Below are 22,378 nucleotides of genomic sequence, written 5' to 3' on the forward strand. Positions count from 1 at the left end.
ACTCACTACTGAAGGAAAAAAGAGTGAGCTCATGACTAATCTTTTCAGATCTTGGTATTGGCGGGATTTATACAGCCATGCCAATTTCTATAAAAATAGTAAATCGTATTACCTCTCTGCTGCAAGACCAAAGATGCACAATGATACCTTAATACAGATTAAATAAAAATAGCACTACCTGAGTCAATCCAAGGATGATAATGCTTTGTAATCCCACACTATTAAAGGATGAACATTTGTATGGCAGTGGATCAACATGAGATACTTGCAGTAGGATACACTGCTCTGTGTCTTATGCTAGATGGACATTCACTCAAAATTTGGAAGAAGGAAAGTATGTAGTAGGTTCGTTATGTGGAGAAAAAAAGCACTACTAATTAGAGAATGCCAACCTCGGTGTATCCTTTTAGTTCTTTAAATGTTAGCCCATTACTAAAATTTCAAGCAAGGTGGTGCCTGATTTGGTGCATTTATCCTTAAAGCACTCCCTCAATAAACTGCAAAAATGTTAGAGTGTTTTCAGCACTGGAAACATCGAGAAGTATCCAAGAGTTGATAATGCAGTTCTCATTAAAGTGGAAAATATGAAGCATACATAGGGTGGAAACATATGCAAAAATGTGGTAAAAATTAAGGACAATACAGAAGGACTTCAATAGTGAAAATATTAGCAAAATGAATTCTACAGTGGACATGAATAAAGACAAAAAAAGCAAGAAGAATGAAAGGAAAAGAAAGAAGCAGGAAGAGGAGCAGAAATATGAGTAAAAATACATTCTTTATTTAGTAATACAAGACAAGAAGGGTCCCAATATAAGAATAAATTAGTCTAAATTAATTTGTAATGTGAGAGACCTGGCCATCTGTTAGAGTTAAGGCTTATCTATACACATTATTTTTACTTCTACACTTACTCTTCACTTTAATACCAGTCTGATCCACTTGCTTACACTACGCATTCAGTACTTCAATTTTTTGCATACACAGTATCTATACTTATCCATCCATGTCTTGTAGGCCCTACCAAAAGGTGCAAAGAGATAAATACCATATTGGGAAGCCAATGAATTTTCTTTTTAAAAAGTGTTGTGGTATATTCTTTACCTATCAAGGAAAGGCAAAATGTAATGCTAGCTGCATTACTACAAAGAGAATCAATTACAGCTTTCCCCTTCAGTCTCCCAGGCAGGAAGGAGGTTGTGGAAGCTATATGGGATGTTGTGTGGTTGTAGTGAAAAAACTCTATGCTGATGGGAGAGAGGGAGCTCTCCCATCAGCATAATAAAACCACTCCTGTGAGCAGCAGAAGCTATTGCATGTGTAATGGCCAGTTTTTAATTCTACTGTGTGCCGGGGTGCAAAACTTCCTAAATTCAGGAGCACTGATTGAAATTCCAAAAAGTTCAAATACAACTAGTGTTGATGATCACTTTACATTACCCACTTCCTGGACTGTAGATAAAAGGACTGACTTCTTATTCAGGACAAATCACAGCACTGACAATGTTAGTGATGGAAATTAATCTAATACCTCTTCCACCTCCCATTTTGTACAGTTCTCAAGAGAGAGGCATCTTTCCCAGCCCTTTAAGAGAAGGACAGGACAAGTTTTCATTAAAGTGTTTTTAGAAAGGTCAGTTTCTTGCCAGGATAAATCTCTCTCGCTCTGGATTCTGCAAGCAGTTTTTTTGAGGAGTAACATTAGTTTGAACCAAGGGATTTGGTTAAAACTAATGTGCACACTTCCAGGTTCGAATCAACTGTGATTCAAACTAGCGCGCCAGCGAGATCATGCTAATGAAATGTGGGATATTTAAATCCCCACTTCATTAGCAATTTCGAATGCCTGTATTTGCATCCCTAGTTCGAACTAGGGTGCAAGCGTAGACATACCCTTTGATAATATTTTCATTAACACTACCAAAAGCAACTGTTGGTTCCCCACACCGGTATTTTACTGGTTCTCTATGCATCTTTTAGTCTATTAACACCTGCCCCTCACTCACTCACTTCCCATCGTATTTGGTGACCACAGCAATGTGTGTGCATTGTGAAACATTTGCATGAAGGACATGCAAACATTATTACATTAAATATTAGCCATCATATCACCCCCACCCCCACCCATGATCATTGGCAGAGCACAGAGTCCCACTGTATTCCTATACATACCAGATTTCATTAAAGACTATTCCAAATATCATGCCTTTGCGAAACCTCAAATCACACGGAGAAATAGACTCTAAAAACACTTCCTAATTTAAACCAGAAGGGTCCAATTTTGAAACATTAAATGTGTTGTGTTTCAAACATCGCAAATCCATTTCAGGAGCTGCATAATGTAACCATTAAGCTTTTTGCAAAAGACCATTAAATCTTCGAAAACCCTATAGGAGCACCTGCATCATCACATAATGACAGAACATTCACCCCATAAATGCCAATTACATTACATTTCCAAAACTATTAGTTTTATTCAGAAAGCTATTTGCCAACACAAAAATTGCAACTGGAAAGAGTATAAAGGAGGGATTAAAAAACTTCAAACCCTAGCAGGGTGACTCAATCCTTTGTTCTATGTAGAAAATTAGGGTGTCATGCACTATATGGGGGCAGTCTTTGTGAAACAACTTAATTGATATCCTGTCTGTTCTGCATAGTCAAATTTAATGGACCTTTAACAAGAATAAGAATTCTTGGCAGAAAAATCACCCCTTCAACATATTGGGCAACATGCTGTGGAAAAGAGGTGGTTGCATTTCTGTTGTGCTGTGTGTTGACATGCACGACATACACTGGGATCTTCCGTAATGAAAAATATACGAATTGAAGAAGGAGAGGTGGTCCAGTAATTAGCTGCAGTTGAATGCCCCAAGTCTTTTAATCTATCTGAACACATGATCACTTTAATAGCTTGTATCCTGCGCACTGGGGAAATGAAACTAACAGATTAACACAATTATATCATTACACATTAATTACTCAGGAAGTTTATCTTGTTGGGAAAAAAATTTAGCATCAAAAGGGAAAATGCAGCAACAAGAATCACTCATTTATCCTGAAACCAACAGAGAATACGACTGATGAGATCCGCAACTGGTAGCTGCACCGATTCACTCCAGTTGAAGAACTGGCTCAGAACAGAAGTCGGCAACCCCTGGCACATGTGCCACAAGCAGCACGCAAGCCAGTTTTTACCGATCAGCCTTGCCTCCCCTCCCCCCACGGTGCAGCAGGGAGCCAGTGCTGTGGCTCCAGCCTTAGCTGTGCAGCTACAGGCTGGAGCATCAGCTAATTTAATTACTAAATTCTCAGGAAATCCATTTTGGTGTGAAGATAAAAGTTTATAACATTAATGTAAAAAGACCAGACTTGTCCTTCAGCTCAACAATGTAAGGCATCCTGCCCATAAGCACAGCTCCAAACTTGGCTCAATGCAGAGGATTAATACTTGTTGCAAGCTAAGTTTTAAATCTTATCTTTTCTGCTCTTTCAGATTTTTGAGTGCCCGGAATGGAGCAGAAGTTTGTGGGGGAGAGGAACCCTTACCTCTGATCTTTAATTTCTTCAGAGCAATATGGATTCATTCATTTGCTTGAAGGGAAAGGCGCAAGGAGTATATAACTTTCGACAGAGTTTTCTCCTAAGTCACAGTCTTTGGGACAAATCCTGTTTTGGGTCACTGCTGTGAAAATCTCTTGGTCAGAGTTGAACACATGAAACACAAGTCAAATCAGGCCCTTAGTGTGAAAATTCTTTATTTCAGTAGTCACTCCCACTACATACAGCTATGACACTTTATAGACTAAACATACATTCCACTGTCCTGAAATACAGAAAATTGCTGAGGGATTGATCAGTATGTGCATGAAAAAAAAAATCAAATCTGATCTTCATAGTATACTTATACCATCCATCGTTCTTGATATTGTTATATGTTCTTCAGAAAGAACAAGTCAATTATAGCTCAGAGAAAAATCCCAAAATGCAAGCACTGGTCTTGAACCACCAAATATTATTTGTCTAGATCCATGAGTAGGAAAAAGGCAAATAAACTGCTGTCTACATAGTTCAGCTTTCTGGAACCATTAATAATATTATGAAAAGTTAGAAAGGACTCCTCTAAGACTCCACTATCTTACTTAGTGGGTTGTCCTGTGACACCTTAGGGTATGTTTAAACTACATCCCTCTGTCATCAGAAGGATGTAAATTAGACATACTGACATTGCAAATGAAGTGGGGATTTAAATCTTCCGTGTTTCATTTGAATAAAAATGGTCACCATGTTTGGCCGAGTCAGCAGTTTGTCAGCAAAAAGCAGCTGTCAAGACGGGGATTGGGTGACAAAGAAAGCCTCTGTCGGCCGATCCTGTAAACCTCATTTTACAAGGCATAAGGGATCGGCCGACAAAGGCTTTGTCACCCGATCCCCATCTTGACAGCCGCTTTTTGCCGACAAACTGCTGACTCGGTGGCCATTTTTATTCAAAGGAAGCACAGGAGACTTCAATCCCCACTTCATTTGCAATGTCGGCATGTCTAATTTACATCCCTCTGGCAACAGAGGGATGCAGTCTAGAGACTAACAAAAATACCCTTAGAGACTAACAAAAATATATAGCATCATGAGCTTTTGTGGGTAAAACACACTTCATCAGATGAATTCAATTACTTTGCCAAAGTCACAGTCAATGGCAGAGGAAGAAACTGAAGCAGCCCATTTGACTCTCAAGGTAGGTCTTCATCACTGCAGTAACCTAACGTACGTCCACTCCTGCTACTACATTACTCACATAGCTGGTATCGACGTATATCTTATGTTGAGTTACTGCAGTGTCTACACACGAGACTCTTCCCTTTGACTTAACTTACTCTTCTCGTGGGTAGAGTATCCAGGTCAACTGGAAGGTAACTTGTGGTCAACTTTACTAGACTGACTAAAACCAATTACCAGTGCATTGATCACTTAGTGGATCCCAGCTGTAAAGTGAATGTAACCGCAGCCATGTACCTTTGCCATAGCACTATCCTCCCTCTGCCCCTAACATGAGTTACAGAATACTATATTTAATCACTTATTAATAACTTCAAATTAAAAGCTATTTCCTTCTTCTGGATTAGAATTAAAATATTTAATATATGGTGTGGGGGGGGGGGGAGAGAAGAGGAGAGATTGGCTGTTTTTTTCCCCACTCTTCAGGAAAAGTACTAGGCATCATTTCCTAAAATCATAAAGACTTGGCTCCAATCTTATAAAACCTAGCCTACCTGGGCTGAGAAGTTAGTTTGTGTATTAGCATAAATCCAATGTCAATGAAAAGGCAGGTAAAACTGAATTAGCAGAAGTAGTTTATGGCAGAAATTTAACTCCAAAACAGAATTAAAAAGAAGATAAATATCAAGTTTTGGAGGCTGGACAAGAAAGGGTTGTTGGACTAGGAATCTACCATTTCCCTTGTTACTAGTATCAATCTACCAATCTTATGGTTCTACAGAATCATTTTTAGGATTATCACTAATAAGAAGTTGTATTGATCGAAGGAAAGAATAGAGTAACATGACTAGGGCTCTACCAAATTCACAGCCTTAAAAAACATGTCTCAGATCATGAAATCTGAACTCCCGCCTTTCCCCCAGGAAATGCCACGTGCAGCCCAGGGCCAGCTGGGAGTCCTCCACTGACCCCGGGCTCCATGAGGTGCTGCCACTTTGAAACACCACATGGAGCCTGACATTGGGCTCCCAGCGGCATTTCAAAGCAGCAGCAACACATGGAGCTGACCCCAGGCCTCAAGTCCCCCTCTGGTTCCATGCTCCCCACAGCACATTTCCCTTTAAAGCAAAGGCGGAAGAGCCCTTATCAACTACTCATAAGCCAAATAATCAAACTTTTACATCCTTAATTAAAAGCTCAAGTCCCTACTAAGGATGTAAATGGTTAATCAGTTACCCAGTAAGCATCAGTCTTTCTGGCATGCTTACTCAGTAAACAGTTAACCAGGGCCCAGCCGAGCTGGAGCAGTCCTGCTCCTGCAGTACACCGTGGGCTGCTCCAGGGTTAACTGGTTAACCATAGAGTTTAACTGGTTAATTTTTGAACTGGCAATTTACATCCCTAGTCCCTAGCACTGTAGTTGTTTATGATTAAAGGAGTTACTCTTATAAGAAGCAGGCTCTTATCCTCTGTGTCAACAAGGAAATCAGAACACAAAACCTAGCATGCTGTTTGTAAGTTATAAAGACCATCCTGATGTTGGGGAACGTGTGTCCTGAACATCAACAATCCTGAATACCTCATAGCAGCCATGTGGGATTTTCAGCACTGACAGAGTTAAGCACAATGTATATTTGTGCTTTAATTCTGCTGTGTCTGAGCAGAGGAGGATAAGCATCCCTTGTGAAGTACTAGGATTTGTGTTAGATTTTGCTCACTCACTCCTGTTACTTGCAGCATTTTGTTGTGCACTCTTAAGCTGTTCCATCCAAGTTTCCTTCATTTCTAGTCATTAACACTCTCTCAAAATGACAAAGCAGCTTGAAATGTATTCAGTTCTTTTTTCCGCATTAACAGCTACTGCTTCATCCTGCACTGCTCCAACATCCATTCATTTTCTCTTTGCTGATCATATGCTCAATCAACAGGAGTAGGAGGCAATAAGAAGACACTAACTCATGTCTGGAAAGTTCAGCTTGGACAGTCAAACAGCATTAGGGAAAATCAGTGTTGCTTTTCATGCTCCATTCGCAATTAAGCTTCACAAGTGCCTTTAAAATTGTTACATCCACAACCCATATTGGACTTATTGGGCAATATGGTCATGTGGGCATGCAGGTGTAAGGTGACATGCTAACCCTACAGTCCCAGAGGGGCTGAGAAGCCAAGTTCTCACTCAAGGTTCCCCCTCCCCTCAAGTTCTACCATGGGGTGGAGGAGAGGAAGAAGTGGTAAGGCACGGCCAGTTTGCCATCCCCTGCTCAAAGGATTTTACCCCAAGTTCATTTTCATTCAGAAACGTGTCCAAATGTCATAAGAACCAGTTAATACTCCCCAGCTCTCCTGACTCTCACACATGCAAGTGCACACAGCAGCAGAGCCAGTACTGCATGGAGGAGTTGAACAACAGGAGCTGCTAATCTTTCCTTCCTCGGCTTTGGACAGTAACACGGCACATTTTCTATCCACTCTGGTCTCCTTTACCATAGTACCAGAGCATGAGTCTTCCAAGGGACTATCTGCTCAGCTGCCCCTGGAGATGCTATTAGCCCACTGTAGCTGAGGGGCAAGTCACTCAGGGTATGTCTAGACTACAGCGTTTTGTTGGAAAAATGGCCATTTTTCCAATAAATCCTGAGTTACATCCACACTGCAAGCGCATTCTTTCAACAGTAAATCTAAAGAACAGAGGGGTTTTTCGGCAATTGGTATTCCTCATTCTATGAGGAAGAAGCCTTTTTGCAAAAGAGCTCTTTCGCGAAAAGGCATGTGTGGACAGGGAAGAGAGAGTTTTTTCGGATGAAGAGGGAAGAGAAAAAAAGCACAGGTGCCCTGGTGGCCATTCTGTCCATAACAAACACGGCCTACATGTGAAATCAAAAAAGCGCATCACTTTTTCAATGCACTTTTGCAGTATGGACAATCTCTTGTGCAAGAAGTTTTTTCGGAAAATTGCTTCCAAAAAAAGCTTCTTGTGCAAGAAGCCTGTAGTCTACACGTAGCGTCAGTGTCTCTGCACAGGAAGTCTGTGATGAAGCAAGAAATGGAATCCTGGACTCATGAGTCTCATGCTAATGGTCTAACCATGGGTCATGAAAGAGCTGAGTGATAGACTAAGCCTGAGGGAACACCAATTCAGTGAGTTGCAGAACTCCAAAAATATTAGACAACAGCTATGACTATGTATTCAAGAAATTCCCTATAGGTTTTGTTTGTTAATTTGAAGAAACAAAGTCTGCTTGTTCAGTGGATGTAATTAGATTCCCAAGCTATTTTGTTTTCTTACTTTTTAGAGCAGGGCTACTCAACTTTGGAAGCACGATGGCCCACAATTAAACTCTCAGCACATGCTGAGGGCCACAACATAAATGTGGTTGCATATACATGAAAATACATATGCAAATAGCTTATTTACTGATGGGCATGAACACAAAGATTAAGGCAAGACTACACAACATGCAGGGCCCATTTAAGTCAGTTATGTGGATATTAATAAAATGCAATATTTACCAGATTTCCACCCATATGACAGCACTTTTAAGGAGCAATGACATTCCAGGAATTTAACTACTAAAACGCATATCAACAGAAGACCATTATATTGATGACTTTTTTGTTTTGGCTCCCATCCACAAACTGTATGTTGAGCCTCTCTTAAACCCAATCTGCACTGTGGGCCACATGTTGAGTAGCCCTGCTTTTGAGTAATCTGTGTTTTCAGTTAGAATGTGTATCTACTGATGGCCAACTTCTTATCTTCCTTTTTTCTTCTTCTTCTGTCTGTGTAGGAATCATTCCATCCTTAATCTCTGCAACATGAAGTGTGCCTCAGCATTACAAGCACCTGTCAACTGCTTACTAAGCAAAACTGACATTGCTGGAGAAGTTTAATCTGCAGCAGTGAAGCTGAAAGCAGGCAGGCTAATCTCTCTGCACATGGAAAGCTAGAGAAAGAAAGAGTGATGCTAAATCATTAACAAAAGCAGGCTAAAAAAAGATTTTTGGCACCGTAAAGTCTCACTCCAGCAAGAGAAAAGTGAAACAAACCAGAGGCAGTAAACTACAAATTAGCAGGTCCTGTAAATATGCTACTATATGTGATAGTCACTGTGTGTTTTTGAGAGCTTATGTAAGCACCATCTCCCTTTTCAGATCCTTCTCTACATAAGAAAGTTGGAACCCTACTCCTAAACCTTCTGATTTTTAATTGACCACACCTGATGATTTAATGCATAGTTGCATTTACACATTATTGCACAGGCAGAAACTTCTTCCCTCATCCATTCTATGGATGGATACAGGATTGTACTAGATCAGCTAATCTATCCCCTGCTCTTAAGTTACAGTTTTGAAGAAATATTCCAAGATACGCTGACATGGTACATTGTACTCCTTTGTGTTTTTATGTTAGTTTTGTGTAGAACACAGAAATATTTTTATAGTACACCTGACAAGCTTGAATCTAAACAGTGGATGACAACACTCAAAATGAATAATTACTGATCATCTTCAAACAGGCAGATTCACAGCATCACTAAAAAGTTTATTTATTGGACTTCGCCGCCATGGGCTTAAACAGTCAGAAGTCTGCCTAGAGCCTTGACTGACAGCACTTTAATGCACTATAACAATATAAGCAAAACCAAAACTCAATTATCCTTGCCAAATTCACAAAAAAAAAAAGAGAGTAAGAGTTGATACAAAGAATAAAAAAGATACAGGACTTCTACAAAGGGCACAATTGGAGATAGGTTTTATGACCTATCATTGGGCCAGATTCATCTTAGTGCATGCAAATGCACTTTTATTGATGAAGTTTTGCCCTCTTACACAAGAGGATGAAATTGCATTTATGTGTTATGTTAGATACTTGACTTGAGTACTTTGTACTAATGGATGCTTTTTACAAATTGATCAATAACTGCCCACTGAAGACAAAAGCACCACAATATACCATTTTGCAGAAGCCTGCTGTCTAGACAACTTTGCTGACTGATTTTAGTTCATATTGTATATTTGTAATTTCCAGCCCATTTTATACAAGCAGGGATCTGTCCTGTTCAATTTGTGGAAAACAGCCAGCATGATCTTGGGCTCTGAAGAAAACAACAAAAGACCATGTTAAGCAGCAAATTTAAGTACGTTCAAACAAACTATGGGTAAGAAGAGTTCCTCAGTACATTATCAGCAAAAAAAAGCGTTAAGCCAATATTCACAGGCAAGGCCAGAAGGTACTATTGTGACTAGTCTGACCTCCTGTATAAAATAAGGGACAGAAATCTTCCCTTAATGCATTTGATTGAACTAGACAATATCCTTTATTTAAAACTTCCAATTGTGATTTTAAAATAACTGCGAGTGGTGTAGAAACCACATAAACCCTCAGTAAATTGTTCTAATTGTTAATTACCATCCCTGTTACAAATTTGAAAAGTGAAGTTCCCTTATCTACTCCAAAAAGAATGGTTATTTCAGGTCATCATGTACTTAATCCCAACATTTAAGCATTAAGATCATATACTGTACTGGACCCACATATACCTCGTTTAGAAGAGAGAGAGGAGCATTGAAAGTCTAATGCTCTACTATGACTAAGCATACTAAATCTAATTGTGCAGGCCTTCAAGTGTCACCAGGAGATAAATTACTTTCTCTTTTTTTTTTTTCCTTCCTGAATTGAAGAGGCAATTGACAAATGCCACATATCGTATGGCCTGACTGAGCACAAACTACTGGGTTACAGTAAAAAGAGATAAAGGCACGATGGGATGGAACATTGCCAGTTATATTTACTCTATTTCCTCTTTTAATGCTAAACTCTTTCCAATAAGATTAACACAATTATATCATTACACACTCATTGTTCAGGAAGTTTATCCTTTCCTTCCTTTTTTATCCTTTTTCTGTTGCATTTCCCTGCTGCACAGGATGCTAGCTATTAAAGCAATACACTATATTTTTGGATGCATTATAAAGGCTTTTTTGGGAGCAGGGAAGGAGGAAAAGTACAAAGGGTGGCATTAACTGCAGTAAAATTAATCAAATACATCCTCAGGGAAAAAACAAGCTCTTTGTTACAGTAGTATTAAGGTCGCAAATATGTATCAAACATCATACTGGTAAGAAAGGCCATAACATACACAGGTTCAAGATCTTAAACTTTTGAAAGACAGGACATGAAAAAATAAAAAAAAATAAAACCTGTAAAATATGGAGAGTTAAAGTACCTCAAAATCTTAACTTTGCAGACATGATACATACTTGCCATGAAGAGGGCCTGATATATTCCACAACATATATCACATATGGAATTTGCCACATAATTCATCATGTGACACAAAACTGCTCTAGAATTTCATCTTAAAATATAAGAATTATGTTTCTAACATTTATGATGGCAGAGAAGTTCGTGTAAACGAACAATGAGTATTTTACCTATTGTTGGTATCTGCCTCAGTCTGCAGACAGCCTGTAACAGCAACTCCAAGAGGCAGACATTGTCCCATTCACCTCAATCAGGATGATTACTTGACTCTGCAATTTCATAATAATGGAACATGAAGGTTTGCCCCCCAAATGCCCTGGATCTCAGCTTCTTGACTATGGAATTTTGCCATTTCATTGCAGCTCCGTCCCCTGGGGGCTGGCCTATAGCGGTTCATTGGAATACTATGCACAATCTTTGCACTGTTCCATGGAATCAGGCAGCAGGGGTTTGGGGAACCACAGCTGGAGTTCATTTTGAAGTCAGGGAGCAGGTGACGGAAGCCAGGAGTGAAGACTGGTGAGCTGAACTGCCAGGAAACAGCACAACAGGCCTGGGAAGCCAAGGATATGAAACACTGAAGTACCTACAAGCTATTCCTTCCTCAGCACACATGGACCTAAAGAGAATTGACTTCAGTGACTTGATAATATCAATCCAGGCTACCCGGGAACAGCAAACTCACCCCCCCTCCAAAAAAACAAAAGGAAAAGCAGTCCTATAAAAGTAAAATCACTGAGAAAAATAAAGATACATGAATTATTTGACCATTTGCAGAAGAGGGCCAGTTGGTGTGGAGGCTCAGAAGGAATAGGAATGTGTTATTCAGAAAATATCCCAAATATGGAATGTAGGGGCTTTGCTGCAGCACAGGTGGAAGGGTGTCAGGCAGCGCAGACGGGTGCGAGGGCGCAGGCAGCAGCATGGAGCTGGTGCTTGTGGGGAGCCAGTTTTTAAGTCAGTGCCATCCTCCCTCCCCTGCCCCCGAGCACTGGTCCCCGCCTGCCTGTCTCCCGCTTGTGTGGGAGGCAGCAAGGGAGGAGGGAGGGAGGAGACAGGCAGTTTCACGGAGCCAGCTTCTCACATGTATGGCTCCCTGTGTGCCCCCCTCACCATCAGTGCTGCCGCCTCTCAGAGGTAGGAGGCAGGCAGCTCCACAAGATCCGGCCTGGTCATGGGGACCCTGCTTTTAAGCTGGCTCCAGTCCGTCCCTGCACTGCTACCTCTGTAGGAGGCAGTGGGGGGAAGAGAGGGGGAAAAGGAGAGGATAGGCAGCTTCGTGGGAACCAGCACATGTGGGGAGCTGGCTTTCCCCCACTTGTTGCCTCTGATATAAAAACAGCAGGGGGAGGTGCCTGTAGTAGTTTGAATTAACTGATTAACCGATAGGCCTATCGGTTAAACCATTTAAATGGCTATACAGTAACATCCCTAGATCTAGAAGGACAAACCTAAGCAGTGTGTGCCACAATGGCCCAGCCTGGAGGAAACCAAGAGACAAAAGTCACCAAGCCCACCTGCGAGGAACAGTCACTGCTTCTGAGAGGGCAGGAAGAGCATGGATGCAATAAAACTCCAAAGGCAACAAACCACTTTGACCCCCTCCCAGCCCAGCACTGGTGCAGGCAATTCTTCAGCCTACTTTAGAACATTCCCTAGGCCAACAATTCCTGCTTTGCCACACCGAAGTCCCAGCCAGCTTCCACACGGACTCCCTCTCCCGGCTCATCAGTGAGAAACTGAAAACAGATTCCATGGTTTCTCTGACTGAGGCAGTGACTCTGCAATGAATTTCACTCTGAATAGCTGTGAGTTGATTCTGCAATATGAGCTAGGAATGCAGACCTTTACCCCCATGAAAAGTCCCACTGAGGTCAACTGCGCTCCTCAGGAGCACAGGGGTTCTGCCTGTACACATCAGGCTGCAAAACTGGGGCCTTATGTAGGAGAATTTGCAGCACTAGGAAAGTAAAAAAAACTTAGATTATATCTTAATGGAAAAAAGTGTAAATGTGTACTTTGTACAAAGAATGTTCTTATTATATTAAAAAGTCTCAGAGGAAATATATCCCTTAGTAATCGTGACTGATCTGTAAGAAAGGCTGAAATTTACAGTACTGTGACACCAACCAAAAGTCTCAAGAATGATTAGTACTTTTTCTTGCTCACAATACATGCTTCAGAGATCAGGTCTGAGGGTTCTTGCATCACAATAAAGTCAACAGATAGCTCTAAAAACTTGCTCCTATTCTCTTTCAGGACCATTAACTCCTAATGAAACAGGATTAGACTCTAAGGTCATGTCTACACTGCAACTTTACTGCACTGCAACTTTCTGGCTCAGGGGTGTGAAAACACACACACCCCTTGAGTGAAACAAATTGCAGCACTGCAAAATGCTAAACTGGCTCCCAGTGCTCAGTCACACTCCTCATTTAAATGGTTTATATTAGTAGTTCAAACCGCCAGTCGGTGGACCAGTGTCAAGCCATGAACGGCTGGCTGCCGGGCAATGGCACACTGCCCAAGACCAGGGGTGGAAGGGTCTCCAGGAGCAGGTGCTGCAGGATGGTGGGTTGCTTGCTAGGACCCAGCAGCAATCGCTGGGTCAGGCCAGGCATCAGAAAAAGTTTGCTGCTGGGCTCCGGCTGCAGTGCCGGGAGCGGGAATCTCCAGCAGAGCTAGTTCTGCTGTTCCCCAGGAGCCTCTCTCCTGGTGGCACCCTCAGCCACTTCCCAGTGCTTGGGGGCAAGTAAGAGAGACCCTCTCCCCTTCACCCAGTAGCGGGACCCTCAGAGCCCCCAGGCTACAGGAGGAGGGTTTGGCCCTGGGCTGCTCCCAGCAGAGCTAGCCGTGATCCCTACCCAGGGAAGCTACTGCCAGCTGCCATGGTTTGCTGGGAAGGGTGGAGACAGCCTGGGGGCAGGGGGAGGTCAGGAGAGAGCTGAAGGGGGTGGAGGCAGATAACAAGGGTGAGGGGGAAACAGGAATGCGTGAGGAGGGTGGGTGCAGGAGGCACTGAAGGAAGATTGGGGAGACTTATTGGGCAGATGGGAGCAGAGGTGCAATGGAGGAAAACTCTGATGGGGGGCACAAGGAGGGAAAGGGGATGCGGGGAGGGGAGACTAAGGGAGCAAGAGCAACCTAGCTGGGGAAGGGAGAGACATAGGGCAGGGGTTGTACAGAAGGAGACAGGGGAGATATAATGGCAGCTTCCCCCTCTCATGGAGTGGGGGACAAGGAGCGAGGGGTTAGGTGACTGGTGGTAGCACTTGAGGGCCCCAGCTCCTATGCTCCTGACAAAAAATTCAGGATAGGGTGCCCCTATGAGTAACCCTCCCTGCACCCTCCCTCTGCAGGCACCAATCACCCCGAGGGGAGGGGCTGCCCCATCCAGCAGCCAGAGGGGAACTCTTTTTGTAATTTTTTTTAGTGTTGTAGAGATCTGTAAACTCTGGTCCATTATAACATGTATTGTGTGTGTACAGATGCAAGGCAAAACAACAAGTGACCTCTTAAAATTAATTACCATCATGAATATGCAAATAAGATGTTGCTGGTCTGTCAAAAGTTTGCCAGTCCATGGTTTAAAAAAAGGTTGGGAACTACTGGCTTATATGGCATGCCATGGCCATACTTTCACTTCAAATGTCTGTTGCAGCAGCACTTCTATGTTTTAAGTGTAGCAATGTTTTGCACACATTTGAAAAACACCAGCCAGCCCAGGATTTGCTTTATGCAGAAGCTGTTGCTTCTAAAAGGTATTTCACATTTTCTAAATCCTACAATGGTTTAATAATTACATTTGTAAAAACCAAGTGGTTATAAACCCACACATAAAAACGCACCGAACACTCGAGTTTCACAACTCATACCACCTTCTTAAAAAAGCAGATCATTTTGCTGCCACCGATAGATGACCTTTGTTCTGAAGAAAAAAAGCAGTAAGTTTTGGGAAATATTTTTTTTCTGCTGAACAGCCAATCAAAACAGGAGAAAGCAACAGACGCCCTCCAAATGAGGTTGAGACTATCAGCAGTAAAACTACAATCTTTCTTCCCTCTACATAACTGGCACACGGCCAATAATAGAGGAATTCCATTCACAATAAACTTTACAGAATCTACAGAGTAACAAAGGTATCTATTCTGTACCAATGTGCTCTTCTGCTCAGCATTGAGGTGGATTAAAAACAGGGGAAAAAAAGACTCACATCACACCCACACTGACTTGGCTTTGGGCCCCCAGAAGGCATTCTTTTCCTCCCTGCCACCCCCGCCACTGCCAGCTCTATAATGACTTAGCATAAGACAGTTGCCAACTTTCAGCCAACAGCAAGATACATTTCCTAAACTTAAGCTTGACCTACATCAATCTCTGTCAAAAGTAATGTTTGCATTTTCAATAAATTACAAACAGCCTCCAACTTAATCACTAGAACTAAACACACACCAATATATTCACAATGAAGTGTTCCTGGATTGCAATTTTGTTGCTGTTTTGGGCAGTGTTTGTATTGTAACAAATGAACTAGTGTACTGATCATCTTGTAAAGTTTTGTTTCTTCTTTCTGTGGCACTGGCATTTGGGTGTATGCAGTCTACTACTCAAAAAGCAATCTGACTTCTCAAACAACTGCATAGCCTTTAAAGACAGCAAACTGGTCCAGGTCATCTGACACTTTGAATATTCATTCTCAAAGCCTCTAAATATCTATGCTGCACCACCTAAATGTTTTGAACAATATTATTGGATACTTACACTGTCAATTTTAAAGTCTTCTTTCTGAAGATGTTCATATTACTAGCACTGAAATATTAAACTATTTTTCCTGGAGCATAAGCTTTAATGGGCAAAGACCCACTTTGCTCATGAAAGCTTATGCTCCAATAAATCTGTTAGTCTATGAGGTGCCACAGGACTTCTCATTGTTTTTGCAGATTCAGACTAACACGGTTACCCTCTGATATTTTTCCTGGTTTGTTCGCCGTAGGTCTGTTCAGTTATGTGACTTCACCACGACACTCAGTCTGCTCGATTGTCTGTACAAGTATGCTACAACAGGGGCAAGAAACCTCTCTTTTAAAAATTACTATTGTAAGCAGGGGCTGAACTGCTGCTTGCTGTCAGCCAGCTGAAAGGAGGGGTGGGTGTGCCCACTACAGTTGTTTAGCTCTACAAGGTAATTAACTGTTAACTGTTGACATGTAAACACTGCTCAGGAGAGAATCCAAGGTGTGGCTATGTAAATCCCATTCAGCCAGGGCTGATGGAGGGTCAGTGTTGGAATGGAATGTGGAGAATTGTATATAATTTGGGACTGTTGTGGGGGTCACTAATCATGCTACCCCTAAATGTGGGAACTGTCAAACATGCCACCAGTGCTTGCAGGAGAGACACCACCATCATGGAAAGAGGTCTCGGAAGAACAAGCCTCCCCCCTTCCAGAGTTGAGTAGACAGAGCTGGGGGAAAGGGTTAAAGGACTTGAGTCAGCCTGCTTCACACCTACCAGGTGTGAGCTATAAGACTGGCCCAGCCTGCACCTTTCCCCCTTTGTTTTAAGGACAGACCTAAAGCAGACTCCCTGAGGAGTCTTTTTGTTTACTAGTCCAGTGAAAGCTGGATTCATTTGAGAGCTGAAATCACTGGTTTGGCTGAGAGTTGAAATCACTAAGCTGAAATCACTGGTTTGGCTGAGAGCCAGACCTACTGCAGCCAGTAGAGTGGCAGCAGGCGAGGAGCGGCGACTAGCAGTGTGGCGTGGTGCGGCGGCAGGCGAAGAGCAGCCATCAGCGGCGTGGCGTGGAGTGGCGGCAGGCGAGGAGCGGCCATTAGCAGCGTGGTGTGGAGCAGTGGCAGGCAAGGAGCGGCCATTAGCGGCGTGGCGTGGAGCGGCGGCAGGCGAGGAGCGGCCATTAGCAGCGTGGTGTGGAGCAGTGGCAGGCAAGGAGCGGCCATTAGCGGCGTGGCGTGGAGCGGCGGCAGGCGAGGAGCGGCCATTAGCGGCGTGGCGTGGAGCGGCGGCAGGCGAGGAGCGGCCATTAGCGGCGTGGCATGGAGCGGCGGCAGGCGAGGAGCGGCGACCAGTGGCGTGGCGTGGAGCGGCAGCAGGCGAGAAGTGGCGACAGGTGCCCAGCGGAGCGTCCAGAGGTGTGGGACGAGACAGCTGGTGAAGCGTAGCGGAGTTTCGTATAAGGTGCCCCCTATCTATCTCCCCACCCCCATTTCTACCCAGGTTGGGAGGTGAAACCCTGCGGGTGAACTTTGGGACTCTGGGTGGCACAGAGACTTTTGGGGAGTTGGTGGACTTCGGGCGAATCTTGGCCGGGGTGGGGGCTCATGTTTGGGTTATGAACTCTGTTTGTGGTGTTTTCTCCAAGCTAATGCCGTATGAATTCTTCCTCTGTTTCATTAAATGTTCTTTCCCTACACTCAGACTCAGTGCTTGCGAGTGGGGAAGCATTGCCTCTCAGAGGCGCCCAGGGGTGCGTGAATTTCCCAGATCACTGGGTGGGGGCTCGAGCCGGTTCTTTGTGAGATTGACCCCAAGATATTGAACCCAGCCCTGGTTCCTGCCAGGCCTACCCGGCAGAAGGGCTACACTATTATAAAACCTGAAGGGGGCCTCAAAGGCAAGTGTAGTAGCTGAGGCTGGCTGCATTTACTTCATGTTTTGGAGTTGACTAGTTTTCAAGTACCATATCACTCAAATATATACAAGAATACCGAGGGTAGCAGTAGGGAGCCTACCAGTTTTCAAATGGTATGTTTCCTGAAGAAAATGTCTGCGATGCAGAGTGAAGTGTACTTTGGCTAACGTGAACTAGCAATAAGAATGCATCGAACTACTTGGTTCCTGCTTGGTGATGAAAGGATCAGACACAAAAGGGACAAGAGCTATGTATATTAGGAAAAGACATAGTCACAGGATAGAAGCCATACATAAATATTTCTGTGTTGGTAATTCAGATGCCTAAAAATGCATGGGTCTAGTCATCTTATGTTACAAATAATGCTTTTTGATAGCAATTATATACCTCAGACAGTGCACTCCAGAGGAATTACAGCACATCTCAGATTTTTAAAAGCAATTCAGCCTCAAACTTGTGCCATATGATACCACTGAAGTTCTCAAGTACAAAAGAATGCACTTTTATTGTATATTTGAATCTACAGATTTCCTGGTTAAAGAATACTGATTTTTTAGAGACTCATGATCTTCATATGCTTCATTTCAGCACTCATTCTTTCAGCTGCAAATTCAGGGACAGAGAGGAGGGAGATATTGGAATGCAGTATTTTCTTTAAGAGTACACAAATACTTTGCTATCAAACTGTGAAGCAGAACATGACAATAAGCAGAAGACATACTAGTTGGGAGAATCAAGAGCATGCAGAAATCAACAAGTTGGTTTACAGGGTTATCACACCACTACAAGCTTGTGAAAGCTTTTGTTCAGAATAGACTGGCAAAGTAAAGATAAAATAAGCTTTCTACATTTGTTCAGCTTCAGAATACCAGCACGTTATTATTGTAGCAACTGGAATTTCAGATATTTAAAACATTTCACGTTCATTAAGGTTAAAACTAACAGCTCCTCAAACTGAAATCCTACAACCACAGACAACCTAAAGGTACCTGATGCAGCATGTTACTTCATTAATATAGTCAACATGATCTGGAGATAAATTACCTTTGCCAACAGAAATTAACATGAGTTGAGCTCTGTTTCTTCTCCATGCCATCTAACTTCTGTATATATTTTCTGATGTAAACTACAGAAAAGAACTGATCCTAAATAGTTTCAAAAATTTGTTTCTCTTGCAGTCAGCAATGGAAGACAGACTGAATTACTGAATCTGACCTAAAGTCAGGTTTTAAGAAACAATCATACACTCAGAAAAGCAACAACCTCAGCATCAGCACAATCCACAGGCACTTATATCAAAACAACGAATGCATTATTGGCTATTTGAAATATTACCATTTCTAGCCCTCCTCCTGCAAAAAAAAAAGTCCTATCCCAATTTTCATATAATTTGGGCCACAAAGCAATCTGTATTATTAATTCTGAAAGTGGTACCCTGCAGTTTACCACAAAGAAAGAGCGGTTTGGATGATCATACTTTTTCTTTATGTCTCACTAGATTAGAGTATATCTAACATTCACATGCACCAAGGAGCCTGCTATAAGAAAGAGCATTCAGAAGTCCCAGCAATATGCTAGTGGTTCATCTTGGCATCAGGTGGTCAAAGCTGTTCCCAAAGGAAAGTGGGCAGGGCACTTCAAAGTCATAGCAGATTAATTGTTCCCACAGATTTACTTGCCAATGACAGCAGGAAGCATTGAAGCAGTGTTGGCATGACTATGCAAGACAGCTTTATCACGATAACGGTTTACTGCAACTCTCCATGGTCTCGCTATACCTGCATTTTAGGCAACGGGGATTCGAGGCAGAAATATGAGTGGCTCACAGCCACTGGAAAACACCCTAAATAGTAAGAGGAGAAAGTGCATTCTCAGTTTCCATCCCCGTTACAGGAATAATAGTTAACCAAATTTCTGTTTGCAACTAGGTACATTATACTATGATCTCATGTCAAAGTTTACTTGTCACACCCAGGAATGTTTACAAAGAACTGGCTTTAAAAAAAAAAAATCTAGTGGTGACTAAATGGCACAGATGAGCATATGCAGTATCTGAAGACAAAAAGATTCCATTTCACACACTGCATTGCATAACCCTTTCCTGAGTGAAAGTTATTTGTATGGAAATTTTTTGGTAAAAAAAAGTGTCACTTTTTAAATATGATTTCTTGTAAATCTCAACATTTCACAATAACCTCAAAATACTCACTCTTTCTACAGATCATTAAGCAAATGCCAGCTCTAAGCAAATTTAAACTGCCCCAACCCCTTTTAAGCATAGAACCAGCAAGTGTAAAAGTAACTGTTCAGATCTAGGGCATCTCAGCTACAGTCCTATAGCTCACTAGACAGCTTGGCTTTTGTCTTTTCTGATCTTTTGAAAACACCACTAAAAGACAATGAAGACTTTTCTAGAAAGGCATTTTATAGCGTTGAAAGTATGAAGCTCTGTTTTTAAGCAGTTTGTTCAAACACAGGGTAATGTTTATGCACTTGTAAGTCTGACTGGTAAAAGATTAACTACCATTAAGGTGAGCCATGGGGTTTCTGCATAACTATAATCATATTTTTCTACTAAATTAGACAATTCCCACACACACCCCCAACACTTGCATACAAATATGTATGCACCTATGTGTGTACACATAGGCAGAGAAAAGAGCAGCGCTTCTCATTTCACATACCTATAGTCAGAGTAGTGGTTTAACTTTGAAAACCAGAAGGGCTGGGAAGGAATTAAAAAGTAAATCTGCATTGTACAACAATGCTGCAGAAGAGAAGACGACTATTGTAGATAACAAGGAAGTGTTCTGGCGAAAAAGAATGAAACATTTTGGTGAACTCACCATGAATTATGACCTACTAGACTTAACAAAAGACCACAAGTGTTGTTAGGAAGCTACTGAAAAGAAGGATCACCAGGATTGCTAGAGACACAGACCAAACGAGGAAAAGAGACTGCAACTTTGCACCCTGGAGGAAATGAGTGGGACAGTCTTTAAAGTCCCATCTTCCCCACTTTGTCTCAGCCTCTCCGTGGGACTGAAACTACACCAGTGTTTCAGCCACACCAGACTAACACGGCTACATTTCTATCACTATTCCCCGGTGGGAGAGTACGATGCACGCACACACCCCACTGACAACTGGCACCGACCGCATCGGGTGGGGGTGGGGGTGGGGGTTGAACCCAAATGTATTTGAAAATCGCCGGCCGTACGAAAGGGCAGCTCAGCCCGGTGAAGTTTCCCCTAGTCCCAAATGTAGGCGCGGAGCCGATTAACTCACGCACCCCTGGGAAGGGAAACGGGGGGGGAGGGTGGCGTCTCCCCAGAGGAAAAGAGAAAACAAGCATCGAAGCTGCCGCAACAGCACCTCGAAGGGGCACAGCGATCGCTACCGTCCTTACCCGGTCCTGGCGCTGGGCTGACCTCGCCGCCCTCCGGCTGCTGGGTGGGACGCTCCCCCGCCGCACCCGCTCGCTGCTGGCGCTGCTGCTCGGCCGCGGTGCCCGGAGCGGCGGCTGTGCTGGCGGAGAGCAGCGACGGGAAGCCGGGCGAGCGAGGAGCGAAAGAGGAAACGAGCCGGCGGCTCTCGGGAGGGCAGGGCGCGGCAGCCGCGCTGGGACCCGGGCGAGCCCGAACTTGGCAGGGGCAGGCGGGCGGGCCGGAGCGGCGCTCTCCGCGCGGTCACTGCCCCATGCTGCGCCCCGCGCTGCAGCGGCGCAAGCTCCGCGCGGCTCTACCCCGAGCCCGGAGGCGCCGACGGTCTATTGGCTCCCGGAGCGGACCAACTGCGGGCAGGGGGCGGGGGCGCCGTGAGCCGTCGGGGCAGCCCCAGAGCCCGCCCCGCGCACCCGCCCCTATGACAGGGAGCAGCGGAGGGGGCAGGGCGGGAGGCAGGGAGCGGCCCGCCGGCGGGGGGTGCTGCGGAGCCGCTGGGGCCTCCTCTGGCGGGAACCCGTTGGTCTCTCCCGCCCGCCACCCGCGCCTGGCAGCAGGGCAGGAAGTGCGGAGAAGTCCTGGAAAGTAGCGAGCCGCTGCGCGCCGCCTGCTGCCCCGCGGGCAGAGCCGCGCACCGAGCCCCCCGCAGCGACCTGAGCAGCACCCTGCTCTGCAGCTCCGCAGGAGCAGGGCTCGGGGCTCCTGCTGTGACAGGCGAGCAACTGCCATGAAGTAACAGCGAATCGAGCCCTCAAACATTAGCAAAGGCCAGGGTCGAGGTGGCCCCTCCGTTCACTGCCGCTTGCCTTGTGTATTACCACGCAAGAAGGTGGTGGCTTAGGCCAGAATAAAATCCAGCTCTTCTGGGGCTCAGTCCAGACTACGGGCAGAGAACTTTTGTAGGGTCAGGGACCCCTGACCCACAGAAAAATCAGTTCTAGGCTGCACACAAGTGAGACACAAAAAAGACCAACAACAAAACCCTCCCTGAGTGGCCCCAGACTGAGAAGGAGAAAGACATTCCACATTCCCTCTCTCACCCACGTTCCCCTTGCACACCAGACCCTGGGGAGGGGAGAAGGGGTTGGAGATTTTGTGTACCTAGGAGGGGGACTGGAATGCTAGCAGAAACTCCCCTGGTTTTTTTTTGGGGGGGGGGAAGCTGAGCTTTGGAGGCCAGATCCAGACAAGCCAGGAGCTACATCCAGCCCCCAGGCCTGAAGTTCCCCACCCCTGATCCAAAGCCTGGAATACAAAAGCCCATCCTTTTTATTCTTGCAATTAAGGCTCATTCGCTGGCCC

At 44.0% G+C, this 22,378-nt stretch overlaps 1 protein-coding gene across 3 annotated transcripts in view; it reads right to left on the reverse strand.

Moving 5' to 3' along the window:
* HPCAL1 (hippocalcin like 1) overlaps positions 1-21,507 on the reverse strand; it is a 128,586-nt gene extending 107,079 nt beyond the window's left edge. The window contains exon 1 of one of the 3 annotated variants that reach the window (XR_012902518.2): positions 21,043-21,507. The gene's annotated coding sequence lies outside the window, so the exon portion shown is untranslated. The remainder of the gene's footprint in view (positions 1-21,042) is intronic. The other 2 variants (XM_075923504.2, XM_075923503.2) reach the window with 2 other exon arrangements.
* Between the last annotated feature and the right edge of the window lie 871 nt (positions 21,508-22,378).

This window comes from Pelodiscus sinensis, chromosome 3, assembly GCF_052426305.1.
Source record: "Pelodiscus sinensis isolate ZL-2025 chromosome 3, ASM5242630v1, whole genome shotgun sequence".
NCBI classification, from domain to species: domain Eukaryota; kingdom Metazoa; phylum Chordata; order Testudines; family Trionychidae; genus Pelodiscus; species Pelodiscus sinensis.